General features: G+C 38.2%; 1 protein-coding gene across 4 annotated transcripts in view; it reads right to left on the bottom strand.

Annotated features, from left to right (window-relative positions):
* LOC103457169 (T-lymphoma invasion and metastasis-inducing protein 2-like) overlaps positions 1-18,166 on the bottom strand; it is a 46,793-nt gene extending 28,627 nt beyond the window's left edge. Inside the window, exons 1-3 of one of the 4 annotated variants that reach the window (XM_017302352.1) lie at positions 17,951-18,165; positions 16,530-16,667; positions 5,506-5,573 (exon numbers count right to left, since the gene is read on the bottom strand). The gene's annotated coding sequence lies outside the window, so the exon portion shown is untranslated. Of the gene's footprint in view, positions 1-5,501; positions 5,574-16,529 lie in introns of all 4 variants that reach the window. The other 3 variants (XM_008397135.2, XM_008397134.2, XM_008397133.2) reach the window with 3 other exon arrangements.
* Positions 18,167-19,197: the final 1,031 nt, after the last annotated feature.

Genomic DNA, 19,197 nt, shown 5'->3' with positions numbered 1-19,197 from the left:
AAATCAATGTATATTAGGGTATATTTGGTGTTTGAACTATTAAAATACATATTTATAAGCATTTTTAGATGTTTGAAACATCTCTTTTTCAAGGTTTGAAACGCTGGCCTGTTAGCATAGGCTTCTGTTGCCTTTGATTACTCATAAAGGACACTCAAAGCTTATAATGCTTTATAATAATTTTTAGAGGGACAAGCAAGTTCAGCCAGCTGAAGTTCCTAACCTGTGTGAATTCAAGGAGTCAGTTAAGTTTATAATGTTCAAATAAAACTGCATAAAGAATTTTGAGTAATTCAACATTGTTTGGTCCCATTTTACAATAAGGATCCCATTACAGATGGCTAATAGTTTATAAATATGTTATCAATTAATTTATAAACACTTTATAAATCACTATCAAGTAAGGATGAGAAAGAGACTATGCTAAAAAAATACATTTACTAATGCTTATCTAAATAGTCTGAAATGTTTAATATATCTATAGAGCTGAATATATTTGACAAGAATGGTAGATCTTTTTAATAAACAGTTATTAATGATTTATAAAGTGCTTAGAGATGAATTAATAATATATAAACTTTATATTAGCTAACTATGAGGGGAGCCTTGTTGTAAAGTCGTATCCATTTTTCTACTCTGAGCAAACAGAACAGGATTTCCTGCTGTGCTTAAACCAACAATCTTTGACATGATCAGAAATCATTACTCAATTACACGTCTTCTGCAGAGCAATAAAAACTCTAAACATTCATTTCCGCTAACGGGTCAGAGGTTCCGACAAACTCAAGGTTCAGTGCGTAAGAGCCAGGCAGCGCCCATCCTGTCCCACAGGAGGAAGAGGTAGGAAGACGAAGGGAGGAGGATGAGCCACTGACCCCCGAACGCATCGCCGACCTCTGACCTCTCCTGAAAGAAGCGGGCTGAACCCTGGACAGCTGTGACTCCAAGGAGGAGGTTTAATTAGAGGAGGAGTTTGTCTCACACAGTTTCAGCTTCTAATGTCCATCAGCAATCTGACAGAGGTTTTCCCGCATTCCTCGCTTCAGTGAAGTTTTTCCCTCCTCCCAACATTTAATGCTGTTCTGGCATTAAAAGCATGAAGCTATATGGAATAGTATCTGTTTATTGTGCTTTATTCTCTCTACAAACACATGTCAAGGTATTCAACAGTTTGAGAATTTTGTCCTATTTTTGTTTTTTAGGACTCCGGAAATGGCGTTGACATGATGTAAATAAATGTCCAAATATTGAGGATTAGATCTATTTCCATGAAAAGAAAACATGGCTTCAGTTTGGGTTTGACTGCGAGGTCTGAGAGTCTCAACTTTTTAATCGATATCGATCTTTGAGGAGGCTGAAACTTTGAACACCACAACAGGCCTGATGAAGCAAAACTACATGTTTGCTTATAAGGAAAAACTTTTCATTGTTTTGAATATATTTTCAGGAATCGTTCTTTCAAAACTTCATATTTTGGTCAGTCTAACTGACCAAAATATTTTTAAACATTAAATGATGAACAATTTGATTAGTTACTCAGTACTTTTTACCAAATATTCTAAATCTTACTTGAGTAATTTCTTGGACTCCTAAAAACATGTTGAAGTATTAAAACTCTTACTTGTGTACATTTTTTGGCTATTCCCGCTTCTGCTTATGATAGTAAAATCTGGAGTTTATTGTTTTTAAAGATTATTTTATAATGTTTTAGAAATAGAGCTGCAGAATACTTATCATTTCTTGGATGCTGATGCCTCAGACTGACCCCCACTCAGTCTGACGCTTTGTGTTTGTCTCTTCAGCTTTAAAAGGAAAAACTCTGCAGCTCACTTTTGTCTGCTCAACCCATCGACCATCTGCCGGCTCTCAGGACGCCCCGCCATGGCCGACCCCCTCTCCATTCTTCACAGACAAAAACCCTTCTCCTCCTCATCACCTCCCCCGGTTCGGACCAGCAGCAGAATGAAAGAATTCATCGGATCTGAATCGAAAATATTAATGCAGCTGAGGAGATTGCCACCTGTTCTCCCAGAGACAAACGACCAGCTGATCCTCTTATGCTCTGACTTCAGACTAACTTCAACACGACCTAGTTAAAGTCACCAACATCTGTGACTTGGCTTCAGTTTATGGCGACACAGAAGGTATGATGATGGTTAATCCCAACAACACTTCAAAAAACACTTCAAAAACTTGAGAAACTTGAGAAACAAAAAGAAAAAAAAACTGAAATATAAACGCTTAGGCTTTTCTTCAACATTCATTGCAATAATAAATCCAACAGTTTTTTCATTTTGTTTATATCTCTGGATTCAGACTAGTCAAATAAAAACCTGGGCAAACACTGAATAAAACAAAAATTAAAAAGGATGACGTCTTTATGACTTTCAAAAAATACAATGAAACAAAAACTAATCTATATGTATATCAGATATTCATAATTGAACCTGGGACTAAAAAAATAAACATATGAAAAAAGCCTGGAAGGAAAGGAAGAAAAATAAGAGAAAAAAAGAAAGGAAGAAAAAGAGAGAAACTCCATACTCTCCAGATTTTTCCAGCTTTTCCTATCAGCATATTATTGTTTTCCAGCTTCAGCTCTCCAGAAAGTGGCTGTGAGGAAATGATACTAAGTTGATAAAATGTTTCCATAAATGACGGCAGAATGGAAATAATCTGAGCAGAGGAAGATAATCTGAGCTCTGGAACTGAGTGATAATCAATCAACCCTAGAGGAAAACCAAAAACTGAAAATCCTTCCATTATTAAATAAATCACAAAATCAGAACAGCTCTGAATATCTGGTGAAGTTATCCAACATTAAACATCAGCAGCTGAGTTAGAGCTGAGAGAAACAGGAAACAGGAAGTCCCGGTCATCTGCTAACAGCGGGAAGAACGTGAACCAGATGAACATTGATGCGCTGGTGAGTTTTCTTTATCTGGGATTGAATATTCTATACAGAACTGGACCTGTGCTCCTGCTCCTCCTCCTCCTCTTCATGGGAGAGTACACAGAGATTTGGATAAGGTGGAGGAGGAGAAGGAGGAGCAGCGTTTCTCTCAGCAGAGGAAGTGAGCCTGGATGGAGGAGGGAAGAGGAAGTCAGCTTCCTGTTGGGATGACTGGACTCCTTGTGCCACTGCTGGGCAGACGGGTGGAGTGCCACTCTCCAGGTGGGGCTGGGGAAGGGGTGGGAGGAGATGGGTGGGATCGCGGTCGCTGCTTCCTGTATGGTGGAAGGTTCTGCAGAACACTGAGGAAGCTATTAGAGAGGAGGAGCTGCTGATGGAGGAGGAACAGGAGGAGGAGATAGAGGAGCTTCTCAGTCTGGATGACAATGGACGACAAAGAAGAAGTCATGGCCTGGATGAGGTTGGAAATACATATGGACTCATATGGACTCTTCCCGTCCGTCTTTCTGTCCATTCATTTGTAGATTAAATATTTAAATACTAACAACCACTACTTTTCCATTTATACTTTAACTTTCAATAACCAACCAAGAACTCTAAAAATAGAATTCTTGAAATTGAATTTTGGCATCAAATGAACAAATGACTCACATAAATTCTTCCATAACTTTGAGTAAAAACAAAACAAAACAACACAACAAAAACTCCACCAAGTTCTTCAACACAAGATGGACTGCACAAAGCTTCAGGTCCAAAAACTCTCAGGTCAACAAACTGCCAAACGTTTCTGTGAATCAGACATTTGGTCAGATTTGGTTGAGAAAATCTCCACATTTTCTTGTCCTAAAACCCACCAGCAAGACACCAAAAATTATCAAATGATCAAAAATAAACTAATAAAAAAGAAAGCTTGGCTGCTCCATTGAATCGATCGTCTGTAATCCTATCAAACAGTCTGCTGGCCGGGGGAATAATCAGATCTGGTCCTGGATTAAACACGGTTTACCTTAACCAGCTGAGGTTATCTACAGGTCACCAATAAATCTGAGTTACAGTCAGATCAGCTTCATCTGTTCACACATGTGCAGGAAACTTTAACACCCTCTGATCCCCAATGGTTTGCTTAAATCCGCTTATAAACAGGATGATCAAATAATGAGAGAAAACCTGAAGATATTATCTTGTTAATGAAACGAGGACTGGACCAGTATGATAAAAACAAGTAAAAACACCATGTCGGTTTCACTGAATGAACACTAAAACCAAACAGATCTAATGTATTTAATATAAAACAGCTTCCCAACACCAATAATTACTTGTCTATCCTGCAAATTTTAGAAAAACACATGAAAAAAAATATGGAAAAACCAACAAAGAAGTCAAACAGCTACTCAAAAACAAGACAAAGATCTATTGAATATTTTAGACAAAGCCAAGATTTCCATTGAAAAATTGTCAGTTGTTACATTCAACATGTTTTACAAAAACAGAAAATCTTAACAAGAATTTCTGTCTTGTTTTGGGTGAAAATTTCATAACTTTGTTTTATTAACTTAAAAGTAACATGTAGGAACTTGTTTTAAGTCAATAATTCTTGAATATTAATCAAAGCTGAGTTACAGTCAGATCAGCTGACTGTCAGATTATTTCACTTGTAATGGAAAAACTGTCTTTTTAATTAAACTGTCAGAATTGTAAAATTATTTACTTCAAATAAACTCTTATATTTCACTAAGAAATTACTTGTAAGTTAGTTTTGTCTTATATATAGTGCAGTAAGATATATTTAAAAACTGTTTATGTTTTGACATGCAATTTGAGATTTCTCTTAGATTAATTCACAAAGCAATTTAGTTTTAAGACAAAACCAGGCAACCAGTTAAACTTGTTTTAACTAATTTTAGCCCTTACTCCCTGTGGGAGCGATTAGCTTAGACGAATGCTTAAAAGTGAATCATTGTTTCATAAAATGTTTATGAATGGTTATAAATGTTTATAACTGGATTAATTATATAAAAACTCCACAAAAGTAATGACCTACATTGTAGTAATATACATTTGGGAGTGCTAACAGCTCTGATTTTGGACCAAGTTAGCATTTTTAAATATATTTTATTTTAGTATTAAAATACTAATCATTTATACAAACCTAGTAGAGAATCTGAAGGAGCATCTGTTGAAGGGGGCTCAAGATTAGGGTGATGGAAAGGAGACATTCCAATCTCAAACTTGGGTCGCCACCAAAGAAATGTTTCATTACTGAGATAAATATAGACAATAATTAACATGACATTTGATTCCCTATAAAAACAGACCAAATATTTCTTTGAACTGGCACTATTTTTACTTTTGTTTCTTGATCTTTTGAGAAATAAATATCTAATTTCCTGTCAGAATTAAACTCTTGCATTGATTAAAATAATTTAAAATCTGAATTCAACAGTGGCATAAATAAGTTTTGCTCCACTTCCATAACCATAACGTCATAAAATATCATATGTAACCCAAACTAGATGGAGCAGATCACTGAACATTTGCTCCAAATGAAACAATTAACAGGAAAACTAAACGAAAAAGGAAAACAAACCTACGTGAAGCTCTGCTGATCAGAGAGTCTGAACCTCACTCCAGGATTTTGGCTTCTGCTTCAAATCCTTCCCTGTTAGAAGGAGAGAAAGTCAGTTTAATTAAGTTGCCATATTATTTATCTGTCTAGTCCATCTACAGGCAGGATGAAGCCACATCTCTGGTTGTATGTTTAAAGATCATAATGCATGAAAGATCTGCCACAAAGACCACATCTTATGATTATGTACATTTTAATAAGCATGGACAGCTTGCATAAAACATGAAACAGATTTATCTTCACTTCTACCACAAAAACGACTAAATAAATGAACCCCTGCTGATGCAGACACACAGCTCTCAGACTGAGTTATAGGGCCCCTAGAGGCCCCTCAGGGACCGCTGGAGGCCTCAGCTCAGGGTAAATGACCAGAAAAAGCATCAATGGGTCTCTGACAGCAGAACTGATGCAGGATTCCCTCAGTGACGGAGCGTGCTGAAGGAACATCGACACACAAAACAGGAGGCGAGTGTCTGCTGTCATTCAGTCTATTCAGGCCCCAGATGCCTTCTGGGAGAGAATCTGAGGGCCCACTGCATTGAAGGAAACCAAAACAACACAGTGACCGCTATCTGTTGCAGAGAATATATCATTAAAAACCCTTTGGACTCTGTGCTGTGACGGTTCTTTAACCCAGACTGGAAAACTTCAATATACAATTTTCTGCAAGATTTTTGAGAGAAAAATTGCTAATAATGAATGTATCCTGTGTTTTTATAAAAGATGAAGACCTGGGAAATGTTCATCACATCAGTCACATTTTAACTTTTAAGTGTTCATCAGAGATCTCTCCATGTAGCACCAACCTGAAAGTAAAAGTCTAAACAGTTTATGTCAAGCATGTGTGGGGTCTGCAGAGACACTAACTGGAGAAAAAGTTGGATTGATGATCCTCTCTGCAGAACAAAACTGTCTCATTTCCTGCCAGACGTTTAGGTTGAATAAAAACTATTTTAAACACAAATTCAACAGACGTCAGAATAATTTTGGGTTTAATTCTACTTTTATGTACAATTGTCTATTTCCCACTAATTTACCAAAAATCTCTCTATAATCTGTGTGGAAATGTTTTCTTTTTGGACAAATTTCATAAACATTTTGTTTTGCATAGCTAACAAACCTCAGAGTGTAGTTTTCAGGACTGAGCTGCATGTTTTCATGCGTAGCTCTAAAACTGAACCTTTGATTTTCAAGCGGCTACATTTAGTGAAATAAATGAGTCATCGCAGCTCAAATTGCAGAGTTTGATGCTGCTTGTGGTGTTCTGCTGCTAAATGAGTCCAAACTAAAACAACCGCCGCTGCAGAGGGTTTTCTTTTCCCTGAGCGCTCCAAACATAAAAACCGTGACAGTTTGATTTACTCTCCCTCAAAAAGCTGCAGCTTATCTGCAAACTTAAGGAGCTGAAGCTGCTCAGTTCATTTTATTATGTCAGACTAGACTGCAGAGCAGCAGGAACCCAAACACATCCATAAAACACATGTAAACACTGAGAATGTAGCAGGATTCTGTGGTTAGCTCCAAGTTTGTGTAAATACAGTCCGACCGCAGGATCAACACGGCCTGGAGGAGGTCAAACCAACTGAAAACACACTTATTTCACCGGAGAGCGTGAATGTGTGTTTTATTACAGGTGGACATCGTCCCTCACCTGACTGAAACCTAAAGAGACGCCTGTAGCTTTTTTTAAAAATTTTTTACAGTTAAACAAACACGATGTTACATTTCTGACAGTGGAAGGACATTTGGATGAGGTCAACAGCCAGAGAGAACAAGAGGAAGAGGAAGAGGAGGGAAGCTGTTAGGAAGAAATGTATTTTCTACATAACTGCAGGTTCAGTTTTCCTTTAGGAGATTGTCTTTGTTCCTATTGATACTTTAGTTTTTTTTCTTGCTTTCTGCGTCACATAATCTATCAACAAGTTACATTAAAGGCGTAAATGTGAATCTTATCTACACTTACGCCTTTACTGATCTATAATTTCAATACTTGACATGAAAACTTTAACTTTAACAACAGAACATCCAGTGTTTTTCTGAGAACATGAACAAAATCTTATCAGAACACAAGGAAACAAGAACTTGTCGTTCTGAGGCTCTGACATGTTCGTTGATACAGATATTACATTTGGTATGAATTGTTTTGCAAAAGCCAAAAATTATTTAAGAAGTTCAGCAAGGCGACTGATAGCAGCTGTAAGATGTGCTGTTGGTTCTGCAGGTATTTCTGCGCTCGCTGCGATGCAGAGCTGCACTTCAGAGGTCTGCCATTGTGTGACTGTCTAAGTGTTGACCTCTGACCTGATTCAATCTGAGCTGTAGTGAGGGAGTTGGCTCTTCAGGCTGCTTAGTGCTCCAAAAGTCCAAACAAAGGCCTGCTGGAGTGGTCTCCACCCAACTGCTCCAAGATATTGTTTCGTTTAAGTCGTTACGTCAAACTTTATCATAACAGACAGGAAGTGCTGCCAAAACACAATTAAGACCAGGAGCTGTAATAACCGCTGACCTTTTCCTTCAGGAGTTTCTACTCCAAAAGGTCTGAGGGTGTTTGGTTTCCCTCGCTGCACCTTTTTAGTCTGCAGATTGAGTGATTTTGTGGTTTAAAGAGAGCGCTGGTCAACAAAGTTTCCCTTGTAACCAAAAAACGTGATTACAGAGCTTTGCTTTGGTTGTAAATAAGCTCAGCGGCTGCAGAGCTGCAGGACGTGTGGAAAGCAGAGAAAGGTCCACTTGTTTCGGGGCAGGTAATGATCCCAGAGGTGTTTAGTGGTTTGTACCAGCCGGGTTTGGTCTGAGCCTCAGAGGAATGTCGAAACTTTCACTGAAAACCCGCTGAGTGGACAAAGTATGTCAGAGACAAAAGACAAAGTGTTTTCTGGCCTCGGCTGCAGAAATGAAGCTGATCTGACCGAGCAGACGGATCAAGTCTGAGAAAACATCTCAGACATCAGAGACAGAAGAGCCGCCGATATGAACACAAAGAGTTTGGTCCTCTGCTCACTCCACTCATCATAACTCCACTTATTCAAGGTTCACTGGTTTATTGAGCCTAGAAGAACTTGGAGGTCGTTCCAAGGACATCCTGCGGGTCCTACCAAAACCAGAAGAGATTCATGAGGCCCTTTCAGAGGATTCTGGGTCTAACCCAGGTGAATAAGACCAGAAAGGACCCAGAGGGCATCATGATAACATGCCTAAATAAGCTCAAGGCAGGGGTGTCCAAAGTGTGGTCCGGGGGCCATTTGCGGCCCCTGACTTCAGTTCAAGAACGATAGAGCACAGATGTTTTCAATGGCACATTAGGGCCAATGTAGACAGGAAAAAAGGAGTAAAACTCTGAAAAATTCTAGAAATTGTGGAGAATTATTTGTTGTCCATGCTACGTTTGAGATGTACGAGGTTATAGAAGAGTCAGTGAGTTGAATTCATGAATTTCATTTATTAATACAGGGGCGATATTGTTTAGCCTTCTGCTTCCAGTCAGGAGTTGCAGTTTTTCCAGTTACTGCAGCTTCTTGCAGTAATGTAACCAATAAATGTATGGATCACAACCTCAAATGGGTCAGAAGGGATGTAGGATGCAAGCCTTAAAAACTTTGCAAGGTCATTTGTTCACTACCCATCCATCCAGTTTCTTACACCCTTGTCCCTTAATGGGGTCGGGAGATGCTGGTGCCTATCTGAAGCTAACGTTCCGGGCGAGAGACCGGGTCACCCTGTACAGGTCGCCAGTCCGTCGCAGCATTTGTTCACTACTGTTCTCTAAAAAACCTACACAGAACAGCTGATTATGTTCTGTGTAGATGGATGGATGTCATTTCCTTTAGGTTCAGCTTAGCTTTAGCCTGGCAACTAGCTAACAGAGATAGAAGGAAAACATAGAATTATTTATTCTCAACAATAAGGACAATTCTGAGTTTCTAAAAATAAACACTTTTGAAAACTCAGAAAAAATCCAAAAATGTAATATTTTTCATGTCTTTTCAGAAAAGTTGAGAGTGTAATGGCAAAATCTGATTTTTTTTTCCTAGCAAATTTTCAACATTCAATCAGAGAAATGTCCAAGTTTTTTTCTCCACTTCAGATTACATAAAATTTAGCAAGCAGGTTAAATTTAATTTAGTATTCAGTTAGCCTGCTAGCTAAATATTTAGCTTGGATCTAGAAATTTAGTTTGGAGTTGCATATTTAGCCTGTTAAATGTTTAACTAGCATTTAGCTAACCTTAACTGAGACATCTTTATGAATAACATTGTTAAAATATAAGTTTGAAAATGAACCTGCAGTTTTTTTCATGACAGGCTAATTAACCCGTAATATTATTGTTAATTGTGAATGCACCTTCTGCTTGCTTTGCGTTTAAACATCAGATGAATGAAGGTGGAGCAGCTCAAGCGTCTGGATTAAAAGCTGGAGAATCCATCTCCTGCTTCCCGTGTTTCTTTGACGCAGGTTAAAAACAGAGCAGCAGCTTTTATATTTAACCGTCGGCTTCCTGCCAAACCGACCAGCAGATAAACTGGAGACACATCTGGCTGCCGGAGTGGGAATTTCCCGTCCTGCTGGTAAACAGCCTGACGTCAGCGCCACACGCTGATTTCCTCCAAAACGCTTTGGAATCAAACACCTTACGAAGGGTCAAACATCCCAGTCGCACATTTCCTGTGCCGCTGTCGCTGTCCGGACACGATGAGCAGGAAAAGTGGAACGTTTCCAAACCATTTCAGGTTTATTTATCCCAAACCAGCAAGCAAACATGCTTAATGCTCATTTTACGGGTTGTTTTTGCACCTTTCCAGTACATTTTGGTTTCTGACTCAGAATCAGTTCCACTATTGGTTTTTAGATCTAAAAAACAAAACTGACATTCTTGAGCATGTAAACACATGGTGTTGTGTGATTTCAAACAATGCCTGGACAGCCTCTGCAGCTCCTGCGTGAAAACAAACCAGTTAGAGTTTGTAACTTTACACAAGAGCTGCTGCCAGAGTCCCCAGAAACCGCAGGAAGCTCAGGAACGCTCGGCTCGTTACGCAACGACCGGCTGGAAAACACTGCCATCAGAAACACGGCGAGAAATTCAATCACCAGGCGTTGGGAAACAAAAGGATGAAAGCAGATAAAAACCACAGAATTATCTGAGAGGAATCCTGCAGTAACCAGATGAGCTGGACCACTGATGTGGTTCTGATTCATTTGTTATTTACTGAAATATTTGCGTTAAACATCAGAGTGATGTCAGATTGTAGCAACAAGGCGGATTGTGTCCTGATCCGACTTCTACAAACCAGAGGAACACAAACATCTGAGGCAGAGGAAGAGCAAACCAACAGGGCGAGTTCAAAGCTCCAAACCACAACAAAAACACAGCTGGATCACAAACCCGGCTTCGCTTTGGGATTTAGAACCGAGACGGTTCTGGAAGGAGTTGATTCTGCGTCCAGTGAGCCGTTTCTGTGTTGATGTTTAGGATGATTATCCTGCTGAAAGAGCCGGAGGCGGCTCGCTTTCAGCTTTACACCAGAGGGAAACCAGGCGTAGTGCCAGGCACTCTGGCAAGGACAAACAGGCCCACAGCATCACAGATCCTTCACCATGCTTTTCAACATACCATTTTTATATTTAAACAAAAAAACTAATGTAATAAAACAACTATTTGCAATTAGTTTAGTGGTGAATTTTGTTCAGTAGAGCAGAGGAAAGAAATAACTGTTTGTGTTTTTTTTCATGGTGTTAGTTTATAGCTCTTAGTGAAGGTACAGGCGAGTTTCGAACAGAAAATGTTTTCTCAAAGCTTCATCCTGACTCGTTTAAATTAAACTGATATCTACGCTTATCTACACTGCAGAAAAACTGAAAGTTGTGGATTAATTAATACAACTTTAAAAGGGAAGTATTATTTGTTTTCCAGGCACCAAGTGGCATTTACAGCTTAATCAAGTGACTACGTTACTTCAGTTGTTATAAAATGCTGTATATATCAAGTATGACTTAAAAGAAATTTTACTTTGTATTTTAACGCCTTGAAATTTTGGCCTGTGTCTCTTTAAAAACTCCTGCTCTTTCTGGAAGTCATCCCAACATGGCTCCTCTACTAATCCTTTCACAATGTTTTTACCAGCGTTGCTCTGAGAAGCAGTTCCACCAGGTGTTTGCTAATTGCTGCTGGCTAGTCTGAAGGAGCTGAGTGGGGGAGGAGCTACGTCCCAAAGGCGAGGCTAAATCCATCCAGTCATTTTGCTCAGATGAATGGTTACCATGGAGATTAAATGACTTCTCAAACATGCATGAAAGGATCAAGGCGACACTACAGGAATGTTTTTGATGAGGGAAAAACTTTACATCACCCCTTTAACATTTTTATCAGAGCAGTAATAACAGGAATATCAGGAGTTACAAAAATAAAAAATGCTTTGTCTTTGGTTAGTGTTGATCTGCATTTTGCATAAATATTAAAATTAGATTTTCTTTAATGATTTCTCAGACAAATTCAAAAGGTTACTTAAATATCTCTGCTTCAGGGAAGACAGGAAACCAGGAAGTCAGTCATGGAAGATTTTTTATCTTTCTCTTTCGGTTTCTGCTGCAGAACTGGTTCCTGATCCAGAGCCGGATAAGACCGAGTTTTATTCTTCCAAGCCGATCCAAGTTTAAAAATGCTGAGCAGCAAAGGAAAACCGGAGTAACAGCTGCAGAGAAGCAGAAAGCCGACCTTGATATGAGGAAGCATTTTTCTGAGGGATGGAAAGATTCATCCAGGATAACGAGGTACTTTTTCAAACATGTACGAATCCTCTTAATAGTTTGGGGAAAAGGCTGAGAGGGAAACCAGGAGAGTTTTATGAGGAATTAAAGCTGAAACTGTCCTGTAGCCACAAAGAAACTAGAGACGACCTTCCCAACGCGGAGCTTCCTGAAAATCCCAAATATTTACAGTCGGACATTTAATTTGGCCTGGAACGAACAAAACAGACGAAATATTAGAAAATCTGAACACTGATAGTCTGTTCTGAGTGTTTTCACATTAATAACACATTCATGACGACATGCCCACTGTGGAGCGGGCGGGCGAGCGAGGCAGTTCATTATGTGGGAACATGGGGGGAGAGAGAGAGAGGCTGTTCTTGTTGGGAATAATTGGAAGCAGCTGCTGGGGAAACGTTGATCCCTGTTGGCCGTTGAGAGTTTCTGTTTGGAAGAACGGCGACTCGGCGACGCAACGCTGCAGGACGGATCAGAACCTGGTTCCCACCAGAACCAAACACCAAACACAACTTCATGAAAAATTCAGTATTTTCTCAAAGAATCAACATCTAATCACCAGAGGACAAAATGTCATCTGTCCTGGGTGGAGTAATAACTTCCATATTTAGTTTTCTGTTATATAACTCTGTCATGAACACAACACGGGAAGTATTTATTTTTAGCCATGGTTCCATTTTATGCCACAGCTAAGTAACTATATTACCCCCAGTTGTTATAAAAATTATATTTATATAGCAAATATGACTTAAAAGAAATTTTACGTCAACATTTAATTCCTTAAAGTTGGGATTCTGTCTCTTTAAGAAGCTTCTGCTCCTTCTGCATTCAGGAAGTCATCATACTTCTCTGTTAAAAATGACTCAGTTGCATCATAAAAATGTATAATTTTATCTACTCAACAATAAACTAAGCATTAACTATTTTAATTAAACATTTGCTTAATATGATTGTAGATTCAAAACTTCAAATAGTTTATCCTTGTTAAAAGAAATGTGGCTAGTTTGATATTTTGGGCTTCAAAAAAATATTTAGTCTTTTCTCAGCAGTAACAACAGGATCTAGGTCAGTTCTCATTTGAAATGACTTCCTGTGTTTAACCAACTTTAAATTAATCAATTAAAAGTAGATTTTGGTGCAACAATGTGAACAAGTCAGTGAGTAGACATGCATTGTGTTGCATCTGACATTTTTGTAAGTAGATTTTGATTCAAATGATAAAGTTTTGCCCCAATTTATACTTGAAATAATCCTGGGAGGCCAAAAAAAAAGAAAAAAAGAAAATCATGAATCCAGGAGTCACTAATTGCCCCTGGACCACAGGTTGAACACCGTTGGGTCAGATGTATGAAACTCTTGTTCAGAAACCATCACTGGTCTCTTCTAGAGTTTGTTAGGATGGAACATTTTACTAAAAGTCAGAGGAACTCATCCTCTCATCATTCTGGATGTAAAGTCTGATCAGATTAGCCGGACTGAGTCCCCCAGCCTGCAGCTCCCGCTCAGCGTTTGGGGCCCCATGCAAACCGGAGCCGCTCTGCGCAGACAGAAGACTCCTGAAATTACAGCTGCAGGCTGTAAATAAACCTCATTATGATGAGCTGCAGTGTTTCCTCTCAGTAATCAGGCAGCGTCTGAGGGGGAGGTCGCTCTTTAATTCAGCTGCTTGTGGAGGAAAAACCCTGAATTACAGATTCCAAATTAATCTGGTTGCAACAAACCGGCTTCATTTTTCTGTTTTTCAGCTCCGTCTGCATTTTGCTCATTTCCTACAAGTTTAAACTCAGTTTAAAGTTTAGTTATAACTAAGAAAAATCAGATTAAAATAAGCTTGTTAAAACTTTAACAGACCTGAACATGAAGCTTAAATGGCTGATAAAGACAATTAAACGCTTTTTTATAAAGAAAATCCTACATTTGTCTCCATCAGAGTGGAATAAAAGTGCATAAATAAACAACTGCATTTAATTTTTTTTCTTCTATGTTGTTTTAACTTTTTTTTGAACAAGTACTTTGAGTTGTCTCCGGCTGAAAGGTGCTATGTAAATAAAGTTGCCTTGAGAAACGTGGAAATGAAGCTTTAAAAGCACCAACAAAAGAACAAATTCAGATTCAACTCCTGGCTGTTAGATCTGCATTTAACAGATCTAACCCGAAACATTCTGACTCAGTTCCTGCAGTCGGTCCATGGAGCCGGCTCACGCTTTAAAGAATCTCAAACATGCAGCAGAGCAACAAAACAAACTCTGTTCTGATCTAATTAGTCCAATCAGCCAGAAGCTGCTGGATTTAGAGCTCTAATTGAGTTCTGATCCAGAGTCCGATCTTATCAGCTCGGTCTCGTGCTGCTGGGTTTTCTGCTGCTCTGCAGAACAACATGGAGGTTAATCAGGGGGAAAATCCACTGAGATGGCAGGGAAATTAACCTGAGAGTCTGAGTTCTTTACTGGAGGACCGACGGTTAAGGCAAGTGGTTCTTCTTCGTCTAAACATTCGGACTGAATCGGTTCAAATGAGTCTGTGAACTATTTCAGATCAGAATTATAATGACCACATGGATCTTTACAGAACAGGTCTGAGAAGATCTGAGAATGTGGGATTATGTTTGATCATGAAAATAACTGGATAAAAAATAGATAAAACTAAAAATAAATTTTAAAAAATGAATAAATAAAAAAATAATTAAAAATGTCTAAACAAAAAACTGTTAAATAAAAAAAATAAATATGCATATAAATCAATAACAATGTAAAATAAAAATGGAGTGAATGAAATCAAAATATTTATAGTTAAAAAAACAATAACAAATAAAATGGATAAATAAAATAAAAAAGAAATAAATCAATTATGAATGAATCAAGAAATAAAAGATCAAAGGCAAAAAGTAAACAGATAAAAATATGTATATAAAAAGACTAAAAAAGTTAATTTAAATGACTAAATAAAACATATAAATAAAAACAAAACTAAAATAATGCTAAATATAAATCAGAAGAATCAATAAAAAATTGTAAACAAACATTTTTTATTCTAAATTAAATAAAATTCATTTTTGATTTTTTCTTTGCATGCTTGCTGCTGTAAACCACCTGCAGGAAGCAGCTGGTCGGAACCGACCCGATTGCTGATCAGCGTCTGATTATCAGCTTGACGAGTTTCCATCAGGCTGCTGAACAGGGACGGGACATCTGGACACTCGACTGTCCAGCGCCAACACTCCGAAAACAAGGTGCTACTGTTCAGAGAGCTCAGGTGACCTTTGACCTCCCTGATCACCAAGGCGGTACGATTATTGACTTTGTACTGGTTCTACTGGGACCCAAAGAGGCTGACGTTCCCATCAGATCTGGTTGGAGATCAGTAGAACTTCCAAGCTTTGCCATTCAATTTGGACTTTAACTAGGCCATTCCACCACCTGAACTGGACCTGTTTGTCTTACAATTATGCGAATAAAGTGACCTCTGACACGTTTGAAGGTCGGCCCGGTTCCCCGACCCGAACATAAGGGTCTGTTGGGGTTTGAGGTTCTGAACCGTCTCCCCGCGGGACGCCGTTTAGCTTTAATGAGTTGGCTTATTACTCACAACAGAGACGCACATGGTCTAGTCAAAGCCCTGAGCTAAACCCAATTTGCTTGGATGATTTGTGTCCTTAAACAGGTTGTTGATGGTAGAAAACCGTCCAATGTGTCTGAATTAAAACTACTCAGCAAAGCAGAGAGAGTTAAATTTCCTCCATAGTGAAGTTAGAGACTCTTATCAGCTATGAAGATAAGGGTGTAAATACTTTCTCACAGCTCTGTAGCTCTTAAAACTTTGAATCTCATTAGGAATAAACAAACTCTTGATAAATTTAATCAGACCGTTGAACTAATCTTTGGTGAACAGAGTGCAGCTTTGAAACTGGAGAGAAATAAACAGATATGAACAGAAAATGTGACATTTTCTCTCTAATCTCAAAATAAAATGAACTTTTTTTTGTCTCTTAATCATAAAATATTAACATTTTAAAATTAAAGTTAAGTTGAACTGCCTTAAAGGTCAAGACTTCCCTCTTTAGTTATCAGCTGTACTTGATAACCAGAGTTGCTGTTTGGTTTTAGAGACATTGACTTCATCAGTTTCAGGGATCAGCAGGAAGAATCAGAGCTGAAGGAAAACCAGAGAGGAAGAAAATCCTCCAGGAGAAATCAGAAGACGGACGGAGACGAGAGCAGAAGGACTCACCGGCAGTAGAAGCAGTTTCCTCCGTCTCTGTTGGCTCCAGTCTGAGTTGGACCGACCCAGTCCCTCGGTTCTGACAGCAGGAGGGCGGGTTCTGCAGCCCAACAGGAGGAGGAGGATTTGTTTCAGCAGACCACACCTCTGTGACAAACACAGTGATTCCATCATGTTCAGGTTTTTTAAAGTTCTTCAGTTCTGGACCGGCTTTATCTACCAGCTCCTGGTTCATGAGATGAACTGAATTCATTTCAGGAAGGGTTGACCACATTTACTGGCAGATTTGAAAAAGTTTTCTGTAAATTTCTGTACCAATGTGTGTCAGTTTGATCCACATCCAAAGGTTCTGGAATCTTTCTCCAGTTAAAAAACCCAAGTGTCTTTGTGTGTCACCTGACTGTCCAACGTATCGCCGGAAGAAATTTAGGATGTTTTCATATCTGATAGTTCAGTAGACTTCGTACATTTGGGAAAAAAATTAACACATTTCTTCTGATTTCACCTGCGGGTGTTTGTGTCACACTCCATTGTTTCAAACCAGCGAAACCTTTTAAAAAATCTGTTACCCTCCTCGCCTATGGGGGCGCTGAACCCAAATCTCAGAAGAAGATACCAACTTCCTTCTTTGCAAAATGTGAATAAAAATGAAGTAGCATCATATTTTAATAGTTATATTTTCTCTTTTGTTTTTGGTAAACAACCACGAAGCATTTCTCCTGCTAATGTTAGACTTGCACGTTTGTTTTTGCTGTTTTTACCCAGAATGCCCTGTGCTGTTGTCTGCCTCCTACTTTTGGCAGCAATTGTAAATGCTGCTGCTTGGTCTGAAATGAGACCTACGGTTTTGGTCCACAGCATGAATGGGTGAGTTTGATCACCCATTCATGTGTCCCCAACCTGCTGTAAGCAAAAACTTAAAACCTAAACTGTAATTTTAAGAAAATCACAAAAAAAGAAATATTTGGTAAAAGTCAAGATGACATCCAAAGTGGACGGAGAAGCATTAGAGGAGATCCTTCCTCTCAGCAGATGTTGGACTCTAAGCATTTCTGCTCCCAACAAACTCATGAAGTGTTCACAATCCTGATGTTATTTTCACAATTTTAAACATTTTAATTATTTTTTGCTGCTAACATGCTTTTCAGTTTTTATTTTTCATATATTGTAAATAGTCTGTTGTCAAATACATATTATCCCAGCACTTTCTTTGAAAATGTAATCCTGCTCATCCCTTGTATCTGACACCATTTCTGATAACTGCTGCTTTCCACAATCAGCATCTGGAAAGAGACTCTGTTCCCCAGAACCTCCTTCCAGAAAACACAATGGTTCAGATCTGGATCGAAATAAATATTAATCAGCAGCTGACATGAACACAGACAAGATGAGGAGGAACTTCTGTCCCAGCCATGATGGCGGCGGATTACCTGAGAGATGGGTCACACCAACCATGAACAAGGAGAAAATCCAAATCAGGAAGAACCAGAAACCTTCTTGCTGAGGTCTGGAGAGGGTCCATGTCCAAAAGGTCGGATCCTTCAAGTTCTGCTTATGAGAAACTGATTTAAATCAGCCGAATTCAAGCATGAAAAACCAGAACCACCGGATCAAAAACCGGAGTCCGTTTTCTACCAGCTGACTGCTGCCCCCTGCTGGCTGGGGATTAATACTGCTTTAGTCCTGGAAGAATAAAATTTAAAATCTCTTAATTAAAAAAGCAGAAGATGCAGTTTCCATTTGAAATCTTTATGCTTCATTTGGACTAAATAAATGTTCACATTTTGATTAATTTAATTGAATATTAAATCGAATATTAAATCCAGTTTAAGCAGCGGATGCAACTTACAATAGCTGGTAATGTTCCAGAATAAACAGTAAAATGAATATTGATATTAATCCTAAAAGAAACAAACTGCATGTTACAATTTCTATTTGATTTTATGCAGGAATATCTCACTTAACCATCACACTAACATAGAGAATTTCACATTTTGCAGATAAAAATGTATTTATCAGAGTTTTTGATTTATATTCAACAACTAATATCAGACAAACAACCTAAAGTAAACATTTTAAAAAATAAATAAATTCAGGAAATTTTAAAGTCATTTAAAATTTGCAGTTTGATTTTCTTTATTTTCTCTTTGTCCCTATAGTCATATGTTTACATGGATAATTGTTCCTTTGGTGTGTTTACTTTTTTTTTTAACTCTGAAGTTCATATTTTATGATCTACTTGTTAAAAATGTATTGGTTCATTCTGGGAAATTGTTTTTTTTATGACATAATGGTAAAGAATGTTTCTTTTGTTTTTGTTTGTTAAATAAAAAACTGCAACAAATTCCCATATTTTACTTTCTGTCTTTTCTCTTTTCTCCTCCCTCTTTCTGGACATAAACCAATGAATGACCAGTAAACTCCTGAGGCTCCACACCATTTCCTATTATAAAATATGAGTTCTTCAAAATAGAACAAATATGCGTCAGATTTTATTTGAATTTAAAAAGGAGGAAAACAACACATTCGCACATTTAAGGTTCTTGTTGAAAAAAAAAAGCAGCTTTATAACTAATTTATAATGGATTTAATCCTGAATTTAACAGATCAAAATTACTACCAATATGCAGATAACTGAATGCAAAATATCCTTTAGTTCTGGCTAACAGTTAAAATG

The sequence above is a fragment of the Poecilia reticulata genome, linkage group LG21 (assembly GCF_000633615.1).
Source record: "Poecilia reticulata strain Guanapo linkage group LG21, Guppy_female_1.0+MT, whole genome shotgun sequence".
NCBI lineage: Eukaryota > Metazoa > Chordata > Actinopteri > Cyprinodontiformes > Poeciliidae > Poecilia > Poecilia reticulata.
The sequence above is the reverse complement of the archived record's forward strand: the minus strand, read 5'-3'. Positions and strand labels throughout refer to the sequence as shown.